The following is a 13,966-nucleotide window of genomic DNA, read 5'->3' on the forward strand; positions in this document are numbered from 1 at the left end:
AGTACTTCCTCCTCTTTAATCGTCATAGTTTCCATTACTTCCCTACTTGTTTCCCTTACCTTACACAATTCAATATCCTTCTCCTTACTGAATACCGAAGAAAAGAAATTGTTCAAAATCTCCCCCATCTCTTTCAGCTCCACACATAGCTGTCCACTCTGATTTTCTAAGGGACCAATTTTATCCCTCATTATCCTTCTGCTATTAATATAACCGTAGAAACCCTTTGGATTTATTTTCACCTTACTTTTCAAAGCAACCTCGTATCTTCTTTCAGCTTTTCTAATTTCTTTCTTAAGATTCTTCTTACATTCTTTATATTCCTCGAGCACCTCATTTACTCCATGCTGCCTATATTTATTGTAGATGTCTCTCTTTTTCCTAACCAAGTTTCCAATATCCCTTGAAAACCATGGCTCTCTCAAACTTTTAACCTTTCCTTTCAACCTAACAGATAGATAGATAGATAGATAGATAGATAGATAGATAGATACTTTATTCATCCCCATGGAAGATTCTGTACCCTCAAAATTTCACCTTTAAATGACCGCCATTTCTCTATTACATCCTTCCCATAAAACAAATTGTCCCAATCCACTCCTTCTAAATTCTTCCGCATTTCCTCATAGTTAGCCTTTCTCCAATCAAAAATCTCAACCCTGGGTCCAGTCCTATCCTTCTCCATAATTATATTGAAACTAATGGCATTGTGATCACTGGACCCGAAGTGCTCCCCAACACATACCTCTGTCACCTGACCTATTTCATTCCCTAACAGAAGATCCAACACTGCCCCTTCTCTAGTTGGTACCTCTATGTATTGCTGCAAAAAACTATCCTGCACATTTTACAAACTCTAAACCATCCAACCCTTTTACAGTACGGGCTTCCCAGTCTATGTGTGGAAAATTAAAACCTCCCACAACCCTGTGCTTACTACAATTATCTGCTATCTCCTTGCAAATTTGCTCCTCCAATTCTCGCTCCCCATTAGGTTGTCTATAATACACCCCTATAAGTGTTACTACACCTTTCCCATTCCTCAATTCCATCCAAATGGTCTCCCTAGACGAGCCCTTTAATCTATCCTGCCAGAGCACCACTGTAATATTTTCTCTGACGGGCAACGCAACACCTCCCCCTCTTGTCCTTCCAATTCTATCATACCTGAAGCAACGAAATCCAGGAATATTTAGTTGTCAATCACACCCCTCCTGCAACCATGTTTCACTAATAACTACAACATCATATTTCCAGGTACTTGGTCAAATACTAAAGACCTGTGCTGATCAACTGGCTGGAATATTCACTGAGATCTTTAACCTCTGTCTTTGGTAGCCTGAGGTACCAACCTACTTCGAACAGACTTTGTGTATACTGGTGTCTAACAAGAACATGATAACCAATCTCAATGACTATTAACCCGTAGCACTTACATCTACAGTGATGAGGTGTTTTGAGAGGTTGATGATCAACTCTTTCTGGAGAAGCAATTTGGATCAACTCCATTTTGCCTGCAAGCACAGCAGATACCATCTCATTGGCTCTTCACTCAACCATGGAACACCTGGACAGCGAAGATGTACACATCTGGATGCTCTTTATCAACTACAATTCGGCATTCAATACCCTCATCCCTCAAAGGTAATCAGTAAGCTTCAAGACCTTGGCCTCAACTCCTCTTTGTGCAATTGGATCCTTGATCTCTTCACGTGCAGAACCCAGTCAGTTAGGATTGACCACAACATCTCCATGATCTCCATCAGCACAGGTGCACCACAGGGCTGTGTGCCCTGCTCTATTCACTTTACACTTATGACTGTGTGGCTAAGCACAGCTCCAATGGCATTTTCAAGTTTGCTGACAACGCCACTGTCGTAGGCTGAATCAAATGTAGTGACAAATCAGCATATACAGTACTGTGCAAAATTTAATGCACATACATGTAGCTAGGGTGCCTCAGATTTGTGCACAATACTATATATTGGTTAAAATTGGAAGGTAGTTGGGAAACATAAATGAGTATTTAGCTTTATATTAGCTCAGTAGTATTACGAGGGGTGATTGATAAGTTCATGACCTAAGATAGAAGGAGTCAATTTTTAAAAACCTAGCACATTTATTTTTCAACATAGCCCCCTCCTACATTTACACACGTAGTCCAGCGGTCGTGGAGCATATGGATCCCTTCTTTGTAGAAGTGGCCCACACCAGGGGTGATTGATATGTTCGTGGCCTAAGGTAGAAGGAGATGAGTTATTAACTTCACACTTTCTGCATAATCACTCAAAGAGCTGAACTGCATGTGCATGTAACGAGAGCGTCTTGGACCTCCAGGCGGTCCACAGCAGGGGTGATTGATAAGTTTGTGCCCTAAGGTAGAAGGGGATGAGTTATACAGCTCTCGTTATATGCACATGCAGTTCAACTCTTTGAGTGATTATCAAGAAAGATTGAAGTTAATAAATTATCTCCTACCTTAGGCTAAGAAGTTACCAATCACCCCATGCTGTGGACCACTTCTGAAGGTACAAGATGCCTGCTTCTACAAAGAAGGGATCCGTATGCTCCACGATCGCTGGACTAAGTGTGTAAATGTAGGAAAAATAAATGTGCTAGGTTTTCTAAAATTGACTCCTTCTACCTTGGGCCACAAACTTATCTCATTGGAACATACCTATACAGAACTCTACACAAATATCCCCTCCACAATTCTTCCGTACTTTTCCCTGAGAGCATCTGTTTCCAATATAAGCTTCCAATTCCATCCTGACTGGCTGCATCACTGCCTGGTATGGGAACTGTACTTTCCTCAATGGCAGGACTCTGCAGAGAGTGGTGCGGACAGCCCACTGTAGATGTGAACTTCCCACTATTCAGAACATTTACAAAGACAGGTGTGTAAAAAGGGCCTGAAGGATCATTTCTTCTGTATGTTTCCCTGAGAACACCTGTTTCCAATTTATGCTTCTAAGTTCCTGCCTGATAGCCTCATATTTCCCCTTACTCCAATTAAACGTTTCCCTAACTTGTCTGTTCCTATTCCTCTCCAATGCTATGATAAAGGAGATAGAATAGTCATCACTATCTCCAAAATGCTCTCCCACTGAGAGACCTGACACCTGACCAGGTTCTTTTCCCAATACCAGATCAGGTACAGCCTCTCCTCTTGTAGGCTTATCCACATATTGTGTGAAGAAACCTTCCTGAACACACCTAACAAACTCCACCCCATCTAAATCCCTTGCTCTAGGGAGATGCCAATCGATATTTGGGAAATTAAAATCTCCCATCACAACAACTCTGTTATTATTACACTTTTCCAGGATCTATTTTACTATCTGCTCCTCCATATCCGTGTTACTATTGGCTGCCTATAAAAATCACCCAGTAAAGTTATTGACCCCTTCCTGTTCCTAACCTCCACCCACAGAGATTCCATAGACAATCCCTCCATGGCGTCCACCTTTTCTGCAGCCATGACACTATCTCTGATCAACAGTGCCACTTCCCCACCTCTTTTGCCTCCCTCCCTGTCCTTTCTGAAACATCTAAAACCTGGCATTTGAAGTAACCAGTCCTGTCCCTGAGCTATCCAAGTCTCTGTAATGGCCACCACATCATACCTTCAAGTACTGATCCACGCTCTAAGCTCATCCGCTTTGTTCACAACACTCCTTCCTTACAGCCCAGTCCATTGCAGGAGGAGCCCTCCCCACCATCGAACACATCTATAAGGACCATGGCCAAAAGAAAGCAGCCTCCATCGTCGTGTACCTCACCATCCAGGCCATGCTCTGTTCTCACTGCTGCCATTGGGTAAGAGGTACAGCAGACTTAGATCCAACACCACCAGTTTCAGGAATTGTTATTACCCATCGATCATCAGGCTCTTGAACCAAAGTGGATAACTTCATTCACTGCAACACAACCTATCAGGGAGTCTACAACTCATGTTTTCAATATTATTTATTTACTTATTTCTTCTTCTTATTATTATTTAGTTCTTTTTCTCAGCTCAAGTTGATAAAACCTGAAGTACAAGTGTAACCAAATGCGCTCATTTGTCAATTGCTAGGAACGTTCAAACTATTCTAGCAGTGTTTAGTATTGTGGCTTTCTGAGGAGTTACATAGATATTACTGTGTAGCCCTGTGTTTAAAGCTATTGTGTAGTGCCTTTGGGATGTCACCATTTGTAGATACTACTATCGGGACAATGTATACCTTGTTCATGTTCCAAAGTCTTTCAATTTCCTCTTTTAATTCAGCATGAGCCGGCTGGTGGCACAATGGCATCAGCGCCGGACTCCAGTGCGAAGGCTCCCGAGTTCAAATCCAAGTCAGGCCACCCCTGAGCATGCTTTCCATCCGTGCCGGGTTGAGAGTCGAGCTAGCCAATCGGCCTTGTAAAAAATACAAGGGTCGAGTCAGGAATGTTCATTTCGTGACCTGGTTAATCCAAAAGGAGACCAATCCTGACACCACACGCCAGACAAGAATGTCTGACCGTCTGGTGTGACACGCTAAAAGAAAAAAAAATTAGCATATTTCTGGTGTTTTTCACTTATTGATTTCTGTATGTATGTGTGTTTGGAATGGTGATATCTAATAAATAAGTTGTTCTTGCTTATTTATCCTGTAGTATTATTATATCCAGACAGTTGTTATGGATTGTCCTATCTGTAATTGTTCGTAATATAATTTGATCAGTCATAATATAATCTGTGGGATTCTGATTCTAAAACTGGATCAGGCTTGTATTTATTTATTTGATTTATTTTATGAGTATGTATTTTAAAGCAAGCTTTACCACTTGAATGTCTGACACTTGATTTTGTCTATGTAAGTAATCAGATTGTGTTAAACTGGTATTCTTTCCTGTAATGTTGGACTGGTTCTGGTTTTTCTCAGCATTTTCTACATTCATCATCTTGAATTTTTTGTTTTTATTATGTATTTTTGATAATTCTTTTGTGTTAACCACCTGGTCCTGTACTGCCCCGAGGATCCCTTCTGTTTCTGGGAAGAGGTCTCCAACTCTGAGCCAGGCATTTGATGCTTCCTTGTCAACATCTAGTCTGCTCACTTAGTGGGGAGGTCTTCCATGGAGGGTCATGGTCGTCCATTGGTTAACTTTTCCTTCAATAATGGAAATGTCTTCATTCTTCAGGATTGTGGGCTCATTTAAATTTAGTGGTGTATACTTCATATTGGAATTGCATATGCATGGAGTGCTGATTCCTGTTTCATTAATGGAAGCATATCCTTAGAAGTTTCATCTGACTGTTGTGTAGATTTTTAATGTCTTATTCCTCATCCCCCTTCCGTGCTAGATAGTGTTAACTGACGAAGGAGCAAATAATTTCACATCATCCATGTATAGAAGGTGAGTTCAGGTATAGCTCATTTCATTGCTTCTAATTTGATACCCAATTTTCATCCGATTTAGTAAATTAGAGAGTGGGTCTAAAGTGAGCCAGAACCATAGTGGACATAGAGAGTCACATTGGAAAATGCCTCGGTTTATTTTGATAGCGGTAGTTGTTCTTTATTGGTTGTTAATTGATAGGGTGATTATCAATGCTTCATCAGAGGTTGGAGGAATTTCACAAGTATTGGGTGTAGTTTATATATATTTAGAGTTTCTGTTAACTGTGAGTGAAGGACAGAGTCAAATACCTTTTGGTAGCCAATATAGAAATGTGGAAGTTTGCTGCTTTTCTGCTGTGCTTGGTTTAGAATTATGGAATTTATTATCAGTTGTTCTTGACACCATTACAGTATCCTTTCTGCTATTCTGTAAGCATATTGTCGTTACCTAGGTGAGTGGTGATTAGTTGCCAAATACATGATGTTACTATTTTCTATATAGTTTGTAAACAAGTAATAGGATGATATTTCGATAGATCTTTTATAATCTCTGTATTTATTATTATTATTTGTATTTGCACATTTTGTCATCTTTTGCACACTGTTATTGTTGGGAAGGAGATACGGAAGTCTGATGGCACGCACTCAGCCATTCAGGAACAACTTCTTCCCCTCTGCCATCCGATTTCTGAATGGACATTGAACCCATGAACACTACTTCACTACTTTTTTTTAAATTTCTGTTTGTTTTCACTACTTAGTTTAACAACAATTTAAGAGACATATATTTACTTTATGTAACTCAGTTTTTCTTCCTCTATATTTATCATTGTACCACTGTTGCTAAGTTAAGAAATTTCATGACATATGCTGGTGATATTAAATCTGATTCTGGTTGTCAGTCTTTGTGTGTAGTTCTTCATTGATTTTATTGTATTTCTTTGCTCCACTGTGAATTCCTGCAAGAAAACAAACCTCAGTGTATGTCGGCATATACCTACTTTGATAGTAAATTTATGTAGAACTTTGGTGCACTCTATTTACGTTGTGTTTCATCTATTAAAGCATTGGAGTAAATAGCACCTCCCAGATCAGTGACTTTTAACACTGGACTGCCAGAGCCATCAGTGAGTGGAAAAGCACCATTTGAACATTCTCTCTCCAGTTCACACACAATCTTAAATTAGATACCACTGGTCTCTTGAACAGATGTTGCTTATAATAAAGATAATTCTGGATCTCTCATTCCCGGGTGCTCCGGTTTCCTCCCACATTCCAAAGGTGTATGGGTTAGGATTAATATGTTGTGGGCAAGCCATGGTGGCAGAAGTATACCGACACTTGGGGCTGTCCCCAGCACAACTTTGGCCAGTGTCGGTCATTGACAAAAACGTGCATTTCACTTTAATTTTTGATGTATGTGTAGCAAATAAACTGATCTGATCTCTAATCTAATAAATTTAATCTAATCTAATCAACTTTATCACGGCCCTCGTGCCCTACTTGCAACTGCATGTTAGACCATAAGACACAAAAGTAGAATTAGGCCTTTTGGCCAATCAAGTCTGCTCTGTTATTTCATCATGGCTGATTCATTATCTCTCCCCACCCCATTCTCTTGCCTTCTCCCCATAACCTCAGACACCCTCACTACTCAAGAATCTATCAACTTCGGCTTTAAATCTACCCAAAGACTTGGCCTCCACAGTTGGGTGTGGCAATGACTTCCACAGATTCACCACCCTCTACCGAAAGGAATTCTTCCTTATCTCTGTTCCAAATGGACATCCCTCTATTCTAAGGGTGAGCCTTCTGGTTCAAGGTACCCCTCCCACCTTATAGGAAACATCCTCTCCACAATCTCCACATCCACTCTATCTAGGGCCTTTCAATATTCGATAGCTTCCAATGAGATTCCCCCTCATTCTTCTAAACTCCAGTGATACAGGCCCAGAGCCATCAAACATGCATCATACATTAACCATTTAATTCCCGGAACCATCCTCATTGTACGGTGCAAACCCGAATTTTGGCAGAGGCTGGAACTCGGAAGTAGCGCACACACAAGATGCTGGAGGAACGCAGCAGGGTAGGCTGTACTTTTGGAAGGAAACAGATGGCCGACATTTTGTGTTGAGGAGGACCTTGACCGGAAACATTGACTTTCCAGTATCCTCCGTAGATGCTGCCCTGAACTGCTGAGTTCCTCCAGCATTTTGTCAGAATCAGAATCAGGTTTATTATCACTGGCATATGTCGTGAAATTTGTCATCTTAGCAGCAGCAGTTCAATGCAATACATAATCCAGCAGAGATAAATAAATTACAGAATGTATATATTGAATAGATTAAAAAACGTGCAAGAAAAACAGTGCTGCTACGTTTTGTGTGTGCTACATTATATTCTGCCTTCTGTTTTGTTTTTCTTTTGTTCTGTCTCGATGTACTTGTGTTTGGAGTGATCTGTCTGGATGGTATGCCACAAAAGCTTTTCACTTATCTCAGTACACGTGACAATAATCACCCAATTGCCTGTATCACCTTTTCTATCTCATCATTATGTCTAAGTCCTGGAACTCACTGCAGAATGATGCAGTAGTTCAAGGAGGCGCACCATCATTTTTATTTTTCGCTCTCAGGGAGTAATTAGAATGCTATCAAATGTAAACTATGCCACTGGCAGCCAAAATCCTTGATTACGGATTCTATTCATAGACAGGAGCTTCACACTTCAGTTACCCTTGACCTTCATTACTGCTTGAAGTCTGGAATTCCCTCCCTGTTCAAAACATTTAAGGTTGAACAAAAGTTTTGGATGAGAGATAGTTGGATTTATGATATATAAAAAATAAGCAGAGTTAATATTTTAAACACAAGATTCCGCAGGCGCTGGAAATCTTGAGCAACACACACAAAATTCTAGAGGAACTCAGCAGGTCATTTCAGGTGAATTGAGCCAGCACTTTGGGTGTCTTCCAGCAGCTATTGTGTTAATGGTATTTAAGTATGTTAGAACTCCAGAAGAGGTGCGAGGGTAGGTGATGGGGTGGGCAGTAGGTTTACAATAAAGCCACGTTGATTTACTTTATTTATTCCTTATTATTATTTTCTTTTGGTTCTTTTTTCATCTACCGGTATATTATGTATTCATTGAACTGCTGCTGTGAAGTTAACAAATTTCACATCACGTGCAGGTGATAATAAACCTGATTCTGGTTCGTTCTGTTGACCGTTGCAAAAGGCTTCAGTGACAAGTTCAAGTCTATTGTCCTGAGTGTACGTATCGAGGGTATGTGTTAATTCTGCTCCTATCTCTTATGGTTAGCTACTACTGCCACAAGACAACATATTTCATGGCATATGGCAGCGGTGTTAAATCGGATTCTGATTCTGATTTTGAAATCCTCCAGTAGATTATTGCTCCAGATCCCAGCATCTGTAGTTGCTTGTCCCTCTTGTCTCCTGCTAGGAAGTTTACATAGTAAGAATGTTAATGCATCCTCTGGAAGACTTTGGAAGACTCTGGAAGACTTTAGCAGTATCTCCAGGGATGCAGATGACTTGTCATCACTTTAATTATTTAAATAATGTCTGGATATTGTATGGCAGGCGTTTGATGTTTAATGTACACCCTTCATAAAACATCCTGACACTGGGCGGCACATCAGCATCGTGGTTAGCAAAACACTCTGCAGCGACAGTGATCAGGGTTCAGTTCCTGACACTGTCTGTAAGGAGTTCAATGCGTTCTCCCCGTGATCGTGTGGGTTTCCTCCTGGTGCTCTAGTTTCCTCCCACATTCCAAATCCGTACGGGTTAGGGTTAACAAGTTGTGGGCATGCTATGATGGTGCCGGAAGTGTAGTGACACTGGTGGACTGTGTTGGCCATTGACACAAATGAAGCCATTTGTAAACGTGGATATTTTGATGCACATATGAAAAACAAAACTAAACTTTAGAAAGGAAGAATAAATATTTCAGACCCATACAATACTTGTGGGCTGTGCCCAGCATATTCTCCGTCTGTGTAGGTAAGCTGCTGGTCTCCCGCTCTCGTTGGTTGTCCTTGATAGTGAGAGGGAGCATGTCTGAGATACTGAAGTGTTAGGAGGGGTATTAGTTTTTCTGATGGACTCTAGATCATGGTCTGTTTGGGGGCTTTGCTCTTGCATGCTTGGTGGAGGGAAGGTCTCGGTGCTTTTGCTGGAGCAAGTGGGGGGAGGGTTGATGCTATTGCAGCTGCTTGGGAAGGGGAGGACGAGGTTTTGATGTTTCTGTCATTCTTTGGGTCTTTTTCTGTTTCGTGGATGTCTGCGAAGAGTAACAATTTCAGGTTGTACACTGTATTCATTCCGATAATAAATTAAACCATTGAATCACTGATGCATTTCACTGTATGTTTCAATATTTCACACAAGCTGTTCTGACTCTTTGAACTAACATCTCTTTCTCTTTTCACAGATGCTGTCTAACCTCTCAGCATTTTATGCTTTTTAGATTACCTGCAGTGTTGGCTTTGGTGGATTTTCAGATGAGTGCCACTTTTCAACCCGGACATTTAATTTGTAGAACAACTTCCCATTCACAGCTTGTCTGAAAATGCTTTAACGGTTGTATAAGTAAATACTTCAGATTCAGATTTATTAATCACATATACGCCAGAACCTGCAGTGAAATGCATCACAACCAACTCATCTCAGGATGCGGTTGGGGGCCACCCACACGTGTCACCACGTGTTCAGAGCAATAAATATTAAAGTAAAGGCAAAGGAAGTGCAAGATCCCAGAAATAATGATCGAGAAAGTGTCCAAATGATTGTTATGGTTATAGAGTCACAGAACACTACAGCACAGAAACAGATCCTTCGGTTCCCCTAGTATGTTTCAAATTAGCATCCCACCTATTCCCATCGACCTGCACCCAGACCATACCCCTCCCAATCATGTGCCTATCCAAATTTCTTTAAATGTTGAAATCAATCACTCATCCACCACTTCAGCTGGCAGCTCATTCCACACTCTCACCACCCTCTGAGTGAAGAAGTTCCCCCTCAGGGTCCACTTAAACATTTCACCTTTCACCCTTAACCCATCACCTCCAGTTCTAGTCTCACTCAACCTCAGCAGACAAAGCCTGCTTACATTGACCCTGTCTATACCCCTCACACATGGTTAAGATAAAATTATTGACCATTTTAAGACAACGCTAGGCCACTGAAACCCTCAAGAGGACCACAACCTTGTCATGATTTGGAGATTTGTGTGCTGGAGAGCTATGTTGGCTGGAGTCAGGGCTTTGTGCTTTGGCTCTTGTTAGGTCACCCAAACAGGTCAAAGGGTAGAGGTCAGACTAAGAGTGGCCCATCAGCCCTCCAGGTTTGGGGGTTCGGATCGGGGGCTAGAACCCCAACTGCTCAAACAAAACTGTTATTGAAATTGCATTGAGGAGTCCTTCCGCATCTGTGTGCAACGATACTCCCGAGTCTCCAGCCGGGGTTTGCATTAGTGAAAATCGAGAGGAAGCTACCGGTGTGATGAAGGAAGGACTGAACACTGCCGGACAGCTAGAGATGGAGGTCCTCCATTGCTGCCCTGAGCACCAGCAGTATATCAGGCCATTAATATGAAAGGTCCCTGTGAAGGATGAGGGGGATTTTAGTGATGCTAAACAGGAGGAAAAACGATAACCAGAAAATAACACAGGACTAAAGATGCTTGTTTGACCTCTTGTGTTTTGACTGGCTCTTTGCTGTAACTATCCAGTTTTCCCCATCATCCCTCATCCTCCTCCCTCGTGTGTGTTGTCTCCATCATCCCTTCTCCTTCCCCAAGCTCATGCAACTTTATTGCACAAACACTCATTCGATCTCCTTCTAAAAGTTCCCGATGAATCTGCTCCGGTATTTCTCAGGCAGTTCATTTGAAATCACATTAATTTAACTAAAAAAAATTTTTGAAAACTTCCTGTCATCACTTCCTTAAACACAGAAGGAAGCAAGACTGGTGACTGAATGTTAAATATGTCAATCAGTGATTTGTAAAGGTATGGGGACAGCTGATACCATCTAACGTAACATGCTGTAGGAAGGAAATCATTGAGTGATGGGCTAAGTTATTTTTGAGTCCTCAGAGTTTACTTATTTAGAAAGACAGCGAGGAACAGGCCCTTCCAGCCAAACAAGCTGCACACCTAATTAACACTATCCTAATTACAGGGCAGTTTACACTGACCAATTAACCTACTAACCAGTACATCTTTGGTCTGTGGGGGGAATCAGGAACACCCGGAGGAAATCCATGCAGCCACTGGGACAACGTACAAACTCTTTACCGACAGCGCTGGAACTGAATTCCGAACTCCGACGCCCTGACCTGTAACAACATCGCGCTAACCGCTACGCAGAACAGTGGTGCATAGGAATAAGCCTGAAGAAGGGTCTCGGCCCAAAACGTTGACTCTTTACTCTTTTACATTGATACTGCCTGGCCTGCTGAGTTCCTTCAACATTTTGTGTGTATTACCTGTAGTCTGCGATGTTATGCTGAACTGATTAAGCTCACGACATCTAATTTTGCTTGCACATAGTCCATATTCATGTGCCTATCTAAGAGCCTCTTAATTGCCTCTATTACCTCTGCCTCCACCATCACCTCTGGCAGCCCACTCCAGGCATCCACCAACTCTGTTTTTCTAAATAATTTGCCCCACAGGTCTTTGAACTTTGCCCATCCTACCTTAAATGCATCCATCTAGTATTAGAGATTTCAACACTGGGAGGGTACAAAAGAGATACCAGGTGTACCAACTGGAATGCCTCTCATAATCTTATAAACTTCAGATAGGCTACCCCTTAGCCTCTGACAATCCACTAAAAGTAATTCCAGCTTGTCCAACCTGTCTGTATACAAAATGCCCTCTGGTAAACCCCTTCTGCACCCGCTCCAAAGCCTCCACATCCTTCCCATAATGTGATGAACAGAACTGAATGCAATTAGACAATAGGTGCAGGAGTAGGCCATTTGGCCCTTCAAGCCAGCACCACCACTCAATGTGATCATGGCTGATCATCCACAATCAGTACCCCCGTTCCTGCCCGCTCCCCATATCCCTTGACTCCACTATCTTTAAGAGCTCTATCTAACTCTTTCTTGAAAGCATCCAGAGAATTGGCCTCCACTGCCTTCTGAAGCAGAGCATTCCATAGATCCACAACACTCTGGGTGAAAAAGTTTTTCCTGAACTCTGTTCTAAATGGCCTACCCCTTCATCTTAAACTGTGGCCTCTGGTTCTGGACTCCCCCAACATCGGGAACATGTTTCCTGCCTCTAGTGTGTCCAATCCCTTAATAATCTTATATGTTTTTCATCAGATCCCCTCTCATCCTTCTAAATTCCAGTGTATACAAGCCCAGTCGCTCCAATCTTTCAACATATGACAGTCCCGCCATCCCGGGAATTAACCTCGTGAACCTACGCTGTACTCCCTCAATAGCAAGAATGTCCTTCCTCAAATTTGGAGACCAAAACTGCACACAATGCTCCAGGCATGGTCTCACCAGGGCCCTGTACAATTGCAGAAGGACCTCTTTGCTCCTATACTCGACTCCCCTTGTTATGAAGGCCAACATGCCATTAGCTTTCTTCACTGCCTGCTGTACCTGCATGCTTAAATTGGATGTTTTTCTGTCCTGATAACATGATGCCTGAGTGCTTGCATCACATTTAGGTTTATTATCATTAACAATAAACCAGATTCTCTTTTGTGGCAAAAGTAATGGTTCTTTAAGGTTGTTTAGCCATGGGGTCGGAGGGGGGAGGTTGTAGCGGGGTAAGCTCCCACTATTTATTAAATGCTCGCAGTGGTGTGTGTCCCAAATAGCCTCTGACAACCATGTCCAGCTCCAATCCTTCACGTGCGGTTTAGTTACACAACCTGGTGAACTGTTTCTACTGGCAGGAGAAGGGGCAAAGGAGCCTTAAAACCAGTCTTTCCGGGTATTTGGGGCTCATCAACCATTTTATCTAGGAGAAGGAAAACTCTGATCTCAAACATCCGCTGCCTTGCGGCTATACCCACTCATGGGGGAACACTTCGGGAGTAAACCCCGAGGAAAATTCTGGAGCTGGAGTCCCAAAGACAGTCCCATGTTGAGTTCACCACTGACTGGCAACTCCCGCGATGCCGCTGATGCCAGGCTGCATCAGTCTCTGCCGTTCCGTTAGATTCATCTGCTGCATGGAGAGCGGGAGCCTGCTACGTGGGCAGCAGCTTGCCCAGACTTGTGTATCACAAAGACAGACGGGAAGCAACATCCATGGTCAACCCTGACCAACCGAGGTCCTCCAGAGCAATACATAAAAAGTTACTATATGTTACAACAAGAAATATAAAAAAAAGCTAATAGTGCATAGAGAGAGAAAAAAGTGAAGAAAATGTTCACGAGCTCATGGTTCATTCAGAAATCTGATGGCAGTGGGGAAGAACATGTCCTCAAGACATAGAGTGAGGGTTTTCAGGCTCCTATACTTCTCCCCTGATGGTAGCAATAAGAAGAGATCTGTCCTAGATCCTTAATGATGGATGCTGCCCTCT

At 42.2% G+C, this 13,966-nt stretch overlaps 1 protein-coding gene across 2 annotated transcripts in view; it reads right to left on the reverse strand.

Annotated features, from left to right (window-relative positions):
- slc4a11 (solute carrier family 4 member 11) overlaps positions 1-13,966 on the reverse strand; it is a 303,412-nt gene that overhangs the window by 211,049 nt on the left and 78,397 nt on the right. Inside the window, exon 2 of one of the 2 annotated variants that reach the window (XM_073042124.1) lies at positions 4,227-4,525. The exons of the other annotated variant lie outside the window; for it this stretch is intronic. The gene's annotated coding sequence lies outside the window, so the exon portion shown is untranslated. The remainder of the gene's footprint in view (positions 1-4,226; positions 4,526-13,966) is intronic. 2 annotated transcript variants of the gene reach the window in all.

This window comes from Hemitrygon akajei, chromosome 4 (assembly GCF_048418815.1).
Source record: "Hemitrygon akajei chromosome 4, sHemAka1.3, whole genome shotgun sequence".
Classification (NCBI taxonomy): Eukaryota; Metazoa; Chordata; class Chondrichthyes; order Myliobatiformes; family Dasyatidae; genus Hemitrygon; species Hemitrygon akajei.